This window comes from Centruroides sculpturatus, unplaced genomic scaffold (assembly GCF_000671375.1).
Source record: "Centruroides sculpturatus isolate CEXI.00-Female unplaced genomic scaffold, Cexi_2.0 scaffold627, whole genome shotgun sequence".
Classification (NCBI taxonomy): domain Eukaryota; kingdom Metazoa; phylum Arthropoda; class Arachnida; order Scorpiones; family Buthidae; genus Centruroides; species Centruroides sculpturatus.
Genome location: NW_019384929.1, coordinates 280415 through 292580, shown reverse-complemented (window position 1 = coordinate 292580; position 12166 = coordinate 280415).

Sequence of the window (12166 nt, the reverse complement as noted above, 5' to 3'; positions counted from 1 at the left end):
TTAATACGTTATTAATAATTTTAAATACTTTATATGTTGTCTTGATTTAATCTAATATTAATTTTTAATTTGGTAATATAAAAGCTTAATTTAAAAAATAAAAAGAGGACATTTTTCGTTTTAGACTTAATTACAACATTGTACTGTACGTAAAGTGGCTAGTTTTAGCTTTTGAAATAAAACTAGAAATATTAATTATAATTTTTATAAGTGAATATTCTTCGTTCAATAAATAAATTCACTTAACATTTTTTTTAGATCTTTCAATATTGTAAAATTTTAAAATTTTATTGAAATGAATCAAAACAATTGAAACACTTAAGAAACCAATAGACATGTAAATTAAATTAAGTTAATTAAATTATTATCTTAATTCAATTTTACATTGATAACTACATGATAAAACTGTTTTAATAGCAAAAATTTATTTATATTTGTAATTGATGTGTTATTGACCATAAGTTTACAAATTATTTTTTGTATTTATAATTATATAAATTAATATATATCAACTAAATATATGTAATATTGATTGAATTATAGTTCATTAAGAATATATTTATCGCTATGAAATTCAATTAAATATTTCTTCTTTCTTTTCGAAAAATAATATTATTGAGAGCTTTTAATGTTTTTGCATTTTTATATTTTTATGACTTATCCTTATAATTGTTAATTGCTATATTCCCTTTTAATTAAAAAATACTTTTTTAATGTGAAATGTAACAAATTTAATTTACAATATTTTCTAAATCTGGAAATTTATTTTCCAATAATTTTTAAAAATTTATTTAAAGCAGGGGTTGACTCTACGAGTACATCTGTATTTTTAAATAGCATGTAAAGCCTTATAATTTGAACACATTAAGTCAAACGTATTTTATTGAATATTTATAATAATTAATTCGCACACACACACACACACACACACACACATTATATAATATATTTACTTGTACATCTTTCATATATCTAGTTCTTGTATAATTTATTCTATTATGTCTATACACATATTGATATTTATCAGAACTGATTAAAAAAATTCCATTTATCATTACTACATTTCGACCATCCTTTCTAATGAGCAATTTTATTCGTAAAATATTTTTATTTTCATATAATTTGTTCTAGGATTTTAGAATAATCTCTATATGCAGATATCGTGACTTTTTGATTCTTGTTCTAAGCTTTACTTTAAAATAATCTCTCTAAATTACCATTATGTGATTGGGATTTGATTTGATTGCTTAATAACAAGAAATGGAACAAATTAAAATAATTTTAGTATATTTTAAAAACTTTGAAAAAGCTGTTATTGGTCATGTTCGTTGAAATTTGGGGTGAGGAATGATGAGGTAACTCATCCCCATTATATACATCATTACAGTGCATTTACACACATAGATAATTATTAAATTTTACATTTGGTTATGTTTATAGGATTTCGTTTTGGGGAAGATAATGGGGAAGAGCCAATCCTAAAACATTAAAATACATTGTCATCGTACTTAGATATGTTCTTGAAGTTACAGCCTTTAATCTTAATTAGAAGTATATGAAATTCCAAGATGCAAGATTTCAGGACATACAAACACCGTTAAGTTACATACTGCTAAGCAAGTTAATACTGTAAAGCATTTCATAAAAAAATCCAGCAACACGTTTCTTAACTTTTCCCTGCAACAACTGACTGTGTTTGGGACCATCTGTTATGATTATTTTATTTATAAGTTTTTATATAATTAATTGTTATAAAATGGCAAAAAGCATAATTTTGAGGATACGCGTGATGTTTTATAAAAAAAATAGTAAATTTTAATGATGAATAAAATCTTCATTAAGTCCGTTCTCACTCGAGATATGAGAAATGACCTTCTCTATCTCTCCATTCGTTGACTTTTAACCACCAAAATTAATAGCATCAATCCTGAAATATCCCTGCAAAATTTCACAAATTTTCGACAAAAGACACAAGAGTTTTTAAGCTTGAAATTAGGTGATGAAAATAATCCCCCACACACGTACACACACACTAACATCTATACAGAAAAATGCCCAAGATTTTTTTTTTTTTTTTATTTCTCGATGTTTCAAGATTCCGTGAGTCCAAGAAAGTAAAAATTTGGGGGTCTTTTTTGACCGATTTCCATACTTTCCCTCTGTTACGTATCTCTTTAAACACGAGATCGGCCAAAATCATCTCAATTCGTTTGAGAAGAAATCGGTCGAAGGAAAAGTTGTTTGACTGTCTTTGCTATACAGATTCTTCTCGTAATCTCAGGTGTAAAGTCCATTTCGTCTTCAGGTATATAGAGGAAATAAATTTTCGAGCTTAAAGATATAACAGCATGGAAAGTAAAAAGAGAGAATTATTAATGTATTATAGTATATGGCTGATTCAATTTTGATGATGACCTTCCGTGATAATTCCATAATTCATTCAACATAAGTCATCTTATTCTAATTTAAACAACTTATGAAATTAACATGACTGCATATAATCATGTTATATATTTTTATAATTACATTATTTTATATAATTATTCATTATGTAATTATATAAATATATTATATAGTCATCCGAATTTTATGCTGATTCTATAATAACATAATTATTGTACTTCGTAGTTTCTGTTGTCATTATGAGATTTTAACAAAATTTAGTTTGAAGGAAATTGCAAATGATACAATGGATCTTACGTTACAATATCTTAACATTATGAAGGATTCGTGTTTGCATTCTAATTATTGACCAAGTTGCGGATATCGTTTCCTATTTTTTATTTGTATTGGCTGTTCCCATTACCATCTATGGATGAAACAGTTAATTGAGGTCATTTCACGCTGTACTGCTTCTCATTATTAAACGACATTAAATAATAACATAATCATCAAACAATTTATATCATCTAATGTAAATGTTTAAATTTTTAAGTGTTATTTTAAATTGTACAGATCCACAAATTTAATATTTCTTATATATTTAAAAATCACATTAAACGTAGCAATCGGTAATTTTAAAACTAAATAATATTTCCTTTACANGAAATTAGTTTTTAGACCTATTTTCTAGATATTCCCAGAGTCTGGTCTTTCTTCTTGACTTTGTCTCAGGATAGGAAATTAGTATTTTGTCTTTTTCGTTGTCTCCAACAAATCTGATTAAGAATGGATATCGTGCTCATATTTTAAATATTACACGTATTAATGAATAGATATACAATATTCGTCTAGACAACTACAAGTAGAAAGAATAACAGGCTACAACAGTTAAATTATATTTTATAATTATATTCTGATCAGGAGTTTCGAATTTAATAGTTTTTCTAAATATACATTCAAGCATATTTTGAGTCTAATTGGTTACGAAAACAAACATTTGAGTAGAAAAATGTTGGCCGTTAATTGTGAAACAGCGTTATTGGGCCGTTATTGTTTGATTTCACGACTTAAAACTGAATTAAAAAATAGTTCAAAGTCAAATTAAATATTTCTTGCTTGAGAAAACCTTTAATAGAAACTAATGTTCCTCTTAAAAAATCCTGATTTTAATTGCAGAGTAATTATAGATCCACTCCGAGACGCAAATGTTGAAAGGTATTCGTGTTGCTTTTTGTCGAGGCAAGTCGAGTGACGGCTAAGCTAATTGAATGATAAATAAATTAGCAAATGAAAAGACCACTCGAACAGAGCAGAGAGTAAAGTAAAAGAGACTGTATATTTATAAAATAAAAACTAACAAAAATGATTAGAATCATCACTGAATAAAGCGCTATTTTGTATAATTCAGAGCAAGTATGAACTAAAATCTGATACTACAATAGAGTAATTTTTTTAATTTCTTTATGGGCAAAATAACAATTAAAAACAAAGTCAATAATTAATTGTTTCTGGTTTAGAAAACATATGTAGTTTCTTAAATTTTTATTTAATAAAATATATAATGTAATCTCTTTCTACTTAACGAATTATGGTTAAGTATTTATCTTTTATGTTTTTCTTCGATTATCAAATACATCCAAATTAATTAGGAAAGAACATTTTTTTTTCGGGGACAATGTCCTACCGTTACGTTTTCTGATACATCCAATTAGTTACTCATCATAATCAAGAGATGGGTGTAACAGCGGTAAATGTAATAGGAAAACTTATACAGAAAATCCTTTTAGGTAAATTCACATTGAGTGCAATTCGTTAGAGAATGCAAAAGGAATTTCGCGTTATGAGTGACGTCGCTTCTGGTGAATTTTTGTTCAGCAAATTGCGCTGGCGTCCCAAAATGTGGAACTTTTTCGCTAACGAATATATTCTCATTAATGAGAACGACGAATTTATTGACGTAAAAAAAGAGAAAATCCAAGATGGCAGCAATGAAGATAGCACATGCAGTCTGCGATTTGCAACAATTTTTGACTGAAATTAGCTATACTAAATTTTTGTTTTCTTTTTTCTTTTAAAAAAATATGCAAGATGAGAATATTATTAGCCTGTTTGTTGAAATGACGTTACCTTCGTTTGCAATTTATTGACTACATTTTTTTCATCCGCGAAATGCTAAAGACAATCAAATTTGCTAAGCGAAAAAAAAATCACTTTTTGCATTTCGCTTTCGCTTACACTAGTCAATGTATGCATGAACTAATATTTAGACCGGGTTTAAAGATCCACGATTTTCGCCTTCGCAACGAAGTTTAAACCGGGATAGCTTGTAGGTAGATGCAATTTTTATTCTACATCAGGTCTAGTAAAGATCATTCTGCAATACATCCTGTAAGTTTGAGAAAAATACAATTATGGTATTTTAAAAAAAGATCAATTGAAACGCTCTTTTGCTTATCCTTTATTGAGAATGGAAATTTTAAGACCACCATTGCGAATAGGTATTCTAGAAAATATATTAATTATCTAATTGGGTTTTCTAGAATTTTCAAGAAGTTGTCTAAGTTGTGTGATATACAAGAATTTAATAATGTCTAAAAGGAAGAAATAGTAATAAAAACAATTGAGCCTTGATAATTAATAAATTTTAGAGAGTGCAAGCTGTTTTCTTTTTTTTGTGTGTATGTGTGTGTTTAATAAACAATCCACATTATTTTACAGGTCATTTGAAGGAAACAATATAAACTATTGATAGGTACGGAAAAGCGGATGAAAATACGGAAAAGCGCGGGAAATCGTATGCCGGACGATTTTACCCCGACACTCGGGATTTTGTATGTCCCATCTCTAAGGGGATGTAGAAAAAAACGTGTACAATTCTTGTATAATGTTAAAAAATTAAGAAGTAGTTAAATAATTAAGCGATTAGGGAATTGGGGACATAAAACCTTGATGAAAGAGCCGAAATTTTACTTAAACAAAAGCTTAACCTAACAATCTCTAGCCAAATACAGTGGGGACTGATTTCTTCGTATTATTAATGCACTAAAGACAGAAATTTTTCCAGTTCAATGAGAGTGACCAAAAAGTTGTAAATTTTGGAAATTTCTGAGGACACCTGGTCCTAAAAAGAATTAGTTAGAAAACAAACGACGAACAATCTATTAAGTTTAACATATTTAGATTTTTACAGCTATGGTGAGAAACGTTTAAAATCTACAACAGCCCTGTCTCTTCCTTTGAGACATACTAGTGATGCGACAAAAGAGGTATTTGACATTGACCGGTATCGTCACCCTCGGGATTTGGCAGTTCGCGTGTATGCACGCTCTGCAACCGTCTTCGATTTCATCCATTAGCCACTCGTAGGGAGCTATTTGACTAAATGCATTGTTTTAAGATTTAAAAAGTTGAAAAGATTTTGTTACTGTTATGTACGTTTCTTTACAAAGCTATATTTAATTATAATTTTCTTTAAAAGTATATTCATACAATTGAAGAATGTTTTGTACCAGGTATGTACCGGTACATCCACCACACATTTTATTCCAAGTAAGTTTTTATTATTTTATTTTTAATTGTAGCCCTTATATCGTGGCTAGCGATTCGGAATGCAATTGTGATATTAAAAATACATTTAAAAAAGTCTACGGTTTTTACTGGCTTATCGAATAAACGATTCAAATGGACCCTAGACCATCACTGACGCGTGATTGACCGATTGCCCCTGGATGTCGGCTTCTTACAGAAACACAGCTTCCCTATCATCAAATGTCACAGCACGCTACTGGTAAACTCAGAACTATTTGCTATCAGAATTTAACTTTACAATAAAATCTTTAATTTTACAGCTAAATTAAATAAATTTCTGTTATTATTCAAGGACTAACATAAATATTGCTCTTAGGATATTTCGTCCTCACTGTAAAAATAAAACAGAATCCATATTGACTCGCTTCTTTGTTTCTTCTCCCTGTCCTATTAAATTAAACATAAAATGCTGGAGGTGTGTTTTATTATAGAATTATTATTAACATGTATTATATCATATACATTTTTTATAGAATATAGTTTCTGATAAGTTTTTCTTGTACTTTTTGTGATTTTAAGATAAAATTTAGACTGTAAATATTTTAATCAATTGACTTTCTATTGTAAGAAGCTAATGCTTAAATTAAGAGAGATATTATTTAAATAATAACAATCACAAATTTCTATCTTTTCTATTATTTACTTCAGTTAGAAAAACTGGATCACTGTAAAAATGTTTCATCGCATATGAAATTAAAATAAATTTTTAAAATAACCTATCGTAATTTTATAATTTATAGCTAAATGTTCAAGCAAAATTATTTTAACTCACTGATAAAGTTTAATATTTATATCTTTTATTAAAAAATTAGAAATTACGAGAGGAGGACAGAAAATCGATAATTTGCATTATGCAGATGATACTACTATCATATGCAGTAGAACAGAGGAACTACAACTAATTCTTGATAAGATCAGGTAAGTAAATACACAGGAAAGCTTCAGGGTAAAGGGTTGTGAAAAAAAAAAACAAAAATTGTGGCTGAAGTCAAATTATATTTAGAAGCTACATAATGTGAGAAATAGAAATATTTGCGTAATTAACCTCAATAATAAATAAGATTATCTTTCGTATTGATGATCAGCACTAATAAATAATAAATTTTATGCCAGCTATTAAAAAATATCAGTCAAATCGGCTGAAATGGATTGGTGTCAATAAGTTAAAGTTAACAACATTAAATTTAGTGATTTGTAGTAGACAAAAGTATTTTAGAAAAGCGGAAAGAAATCTATTATAGTATAAAGTTTTTAGTTAAATTTATTGTTAGCAAACTTTCCTAAGAAAATTACTTAGATATAAAAATAAATTTTTGAATAATTCAAGAGCCAAGTCCCCAAAATATATATTACCTTCAGATCAAAAACACTATTTCAAATATAAGTATTTAGGCAACAGAGAAGTCATTTCGAAGCTATTATTGGGAGTAAACTGCAGAGATAGGCCAAGTTTAAAGTGGACAAATAACATTGGAAAATTAATAGATTGTCAAGAGTGACCATTATTCCTTCGACAGAAAAAAAGTAGAGAGTTTTGTTATAATTCCTGTAAGAACCTTACAGTAATGTGAGCTCAGTAATTGTATAATAGCAAAAGAGACATCAATAACTTATAAAATATGAAAGTTTAAAAGAATGTAGAATCTTACAAATTAATAATCTGTAATTTTTGAAACTAATTAAACTTACAAACATTTTATATAATTTGTTATCAAATTTTTCTTTGTACAGAAAAAGTTATATTCCATTTCTTAATAAAATTCTTCATTATTAATTATTTCAGTGAATCTCAATTCGTCTATCCCCAACTTCTCGTGGGAATGCCACAAAATTTAAAAAAAATAATTCTTTCTTTACTTTTTAATGCTGTTTGAATATTTCATATTAAAAAACTGGGATCCTTAACGTCACTTTTCGTTTATACAACACACAAGAGCCTCTTTGATGTGACACTAGCCTTTAGTGTGCCATTAGTTCAAAATATTTAAGAACAACTGAATAAATTAAAAGTAATAAAATATTACATAACACAAATGAAATTATAGTCGCATTGCATTGCGTTTTTCTGCAGGTTAGATATTTTACATTTTATTTCATAAAAATGGGTATAAAGTGTAAAATTAATTTTAATAAGCTTCAGTTGATTTTAAATTGTTGAAAAATGTTGATTTGTTAAATGGAAATGTGTCTAAAACGTAAATAAATGAAATATTAGGTTTTAAAGTAATATTGTAAATGAACTCGAAAACAGATGGATTAAAAATGTTCAAATTAGTGTCATTTTATAAATGAGTAAAATGACATTTATTTCAACTTTTAATCATTAATTTTTGAAGTATGTAAACATAAATTAAAGATTATTGCTATAAATATAAAACTAAAACCTTTATTTATGTACTGTATTATCCTATCACATTATATATTATTCAATATACTATATATAACTATAGGTCTACTAATATATACTCATTATATTTCTTACTTAATTTTATGTAATATGTATCTTGAAAAATTTGTTAGTTATCCAAAAACTATGATAAATGTCATAAACACTAATAGAAAAAATACATATTTTTTCCATAAAATGTTTACAGTATCTAATGTAAATTGATTGAAGAAATATTACATATATAAAAAATAAGATATTTATTTTGTCTTCATTTCTATTTTTATTCTTGAATTAAAAGAAAGCATTTAAAACTGGTTTAATATGTTATTAATACTAAAAAGCATTATTTTACGTTTAATAATACTTCAATTAAATGAAAATGAGATGATATCTAGAACTTATTATATAAATATACTGTTAGAAAAATCATTCTGTAATTTAAATTTATAATTTTATTTATCTATATATATAAAATTACATGTCTTGACTGACTAATTGATTCATCATCGCCCAGAGCAAACCGCTGAACCTAAAGAGGTAAAATTTGGTACACGTCATGAAAATGCACACTAAGAAGGGATTTTTCGAAATTTCCACGCGGGGGGAGAGGGAAAGAATTAAGGCTTAAAAAGTCTTAGCCCCGAAAGGCAATACCACAAACGTGGTTTACAAAGATGTACTGGGGAACGCTATTTTTCAGTAAATATTTATACTTTAGGAATTTTCAGATAACGACATTTCTGTTTTGAAAAAAAAAATTGAACTCAGATTTATCGTATCTCGGAATCCCATAATATTTGAAACTTGAATTTAGATGCGTTAGCAGTCCATAGTTTGAAACAAACAAAAATCAGTAATTTTACCAAATTAGTAACAACTAATGATTGAGAATCTCAGTGAAGTATCGAGGGAGGGTTACTTCTATCAAATTGCAAAATCCGCGCGAGCGAAGCCGCGGGTAAGAGCTAGTAGGCAATATATTTATTGCTAAAAATATCCATTGAGATATTAATAATGTATTTTATATACATGAAAACTGCCTTTTATCTGAAATAGATATACTAAGTCTTGATAAAGTTTTATCAGGTATTAGAATATCAAGCAAAACATTCATTGTATATATTATATTGAAAAAATTTTAGTTGAGATATTTGAAAATTTATTTAAATAAAATGTTGAAAAATAATAATAATTTGGAGTAATCTATAATTCTATAAAAATTAAATTTATTTATATCTATTTTTTAAGCGATGTACAGCTTTTATTTTATTTTATTTTTAATAACACGGATATATTTTATTCTGGAGTAGAGAAACGGAATAGAAGATATGCTATCTGATAAGGTATAGTTGATATAAAATTTCAAGCACTTTTATATAATATACAATTTCCTATAATGTATAGAATATTTGGCTATATTGTCTGACTCAATTACCTAAAAAATTCCAATATGTAAAGTTCTTAGTTGTCTTTTTTGTTGTCAATGTTTCATTATTTTGTAACAAAATTATTGTATAAACGAGATATGTTTGCAGTAAATGATTTGAAGCCGAATTTCTTTGTAATAATCATAAAAATAGTATTTTAAACTGTCAGCATACAATTGGCATATGAAATTTTAGTTCATCTGTGCAATGAAATGACAAAGAAGATTTTTAATACATAGTTATAAGCACAATAAATAGTTATAAATAATAAAATTACATTTATTATTATATATAATATATAACGAAGTTAAATAGTTATAAGTACAGAGTGTCTTTAATAAAGTTGGGTCTTTTAATTGTATCTAATTATAAACTAATAACATTTTATTGATATTGTAAGTAAAATCTCCTGTAAAAAATCCAACAACGTGTTGTGTAACTTTCCCGGTTGTTATAAGATTTTATTTAAAAAATAACTTTTATATTATTAATTAATTTTTATAAATAAAATTTTATGTTGCACCATATGTTAGGGTATTTTGTTATAAAAAATTATATTATTAATTATTGTAAAATGGCAAAAGGCTTAACTTTGAGATGAATTTTATTTTAAAAAATTGTAAATTCTAACAAGTGAAACCTTCATTATGTCCGACCCTTTCGAGATACAATACTTGTCCATCCTCTATCTCCCCACCGCTGGACCTTTAAGCATCAAAATTTAATAGCATCAATGCTTCTTATATGCAGGATAACTTGCTAAATTTAATTTCTCAATTATTACTCCCATTGAGATAAACGAAATAGACGCCATCACAAACACATATCCACAGAATTTTTCTCTTTTTTGACTTGTTTTAGGTACAGGATGTCTTAAAACGCGAAGATTTGCAAAAAACTCTGAGGGAAAAATTTGACATGATTCTAATACCTTCCCTTGTTATGTATACATAACAGCTGGGAAAGTAAAATTACATTCTTTTTTAATATACATTAAAATGGAACAATTCTTTAGTTGTATAGATATTTAATTTTCATAGTACAGTAGATACTGTAATTCGATTAACGTATTGTTCTGATATCTGTTTATGGATATTAACTAATTTATTAAAAAAGTTTTTTATTTGTAAATTAATCTATTGAATATTCTTGATTTCCCTTTATGAATGAAATGAATTTACATAATCTTTCAAAAATCTACATATAATATATTTTATTATGATAAGCTGTTATATATATACATATAAAATAAAATAGAATAATAGAATAATTAGAAAAATTCTTTTCTTCCTTAATAGAAAAATCCTTAATAGAAAAATTCTTTTGTATTTGTTAATTAATGTATAAACTTGCTTTGGAATAAATTATACATTTTATATATAACGTACAAGTAATTAATACGTTATTAATAATTTTAAATACTTTATATGTTGTCTTGATTTAATCTAATATTAATTTTTAATTTGGTAATATAAAAGCTTAATTTAAAAAATAAAAAGAGGACATTTTTCGTTTTAGACTTAATTACAACATTGTACTGTACGTAAAGTGGCTAGTTTTAGCTTTTGAAATAAAACTAGAAATATTAATTATAATTTTTATAAGTGAATATTCTTCGTTCAATAAATAAATTCACTTAACATTTTTTTTAGATCTTTCAATATTGTAAAATTTTAAAATTTTATTGAAATGAATCAAAACAATTGAAACACTTAAGAAACCAATAGACATGTAAATTAAATTAAGTTAATTAAATTATTATCTTAATTCAATTTTACATTGATAACTACATGATAAAACTGTTTTAATAGCAAAAATTTATTTATATTTGTAATTGATGTGTTATTGACCATAAGTTTACAAATTATTTTTTGTATTTATAATTATATAAATTAATATATATCAACTAAATATATGTAATATTGATTGAATTATAGTTCATTAAGAATATATTTATCGCTATGAAATTCAATTAAATATTTCTTCTTTCTTTTCGAAAAATAATATTATTGAGAGCTTTTAATGTTTTTGCACTTTTATATTTTTATGACTTTATCCTTATAATTGTTAATTGCTATATTCCCTTTTAATTAAAAAATACTTTTTTAATGTGAAATGTAACAAATTTAATTTACAATATTTTCTAAATCTGGAAATTTATTTTCCAATAATTTTTAAAAATTTATTTAAAGCAGGGGTTGACTCTACGAGTACATCTGTATTTTTAAATAGCATGTAAAGCCTTATAATTTGAACACATTAAGTCAAACGTATTTTATTGAATATTTATAATGATTAATTCACACACACACACACACACACACACACATTATATAATATATTTACTTGTACATCTTTCATATATCTAGTTCTTGTATAA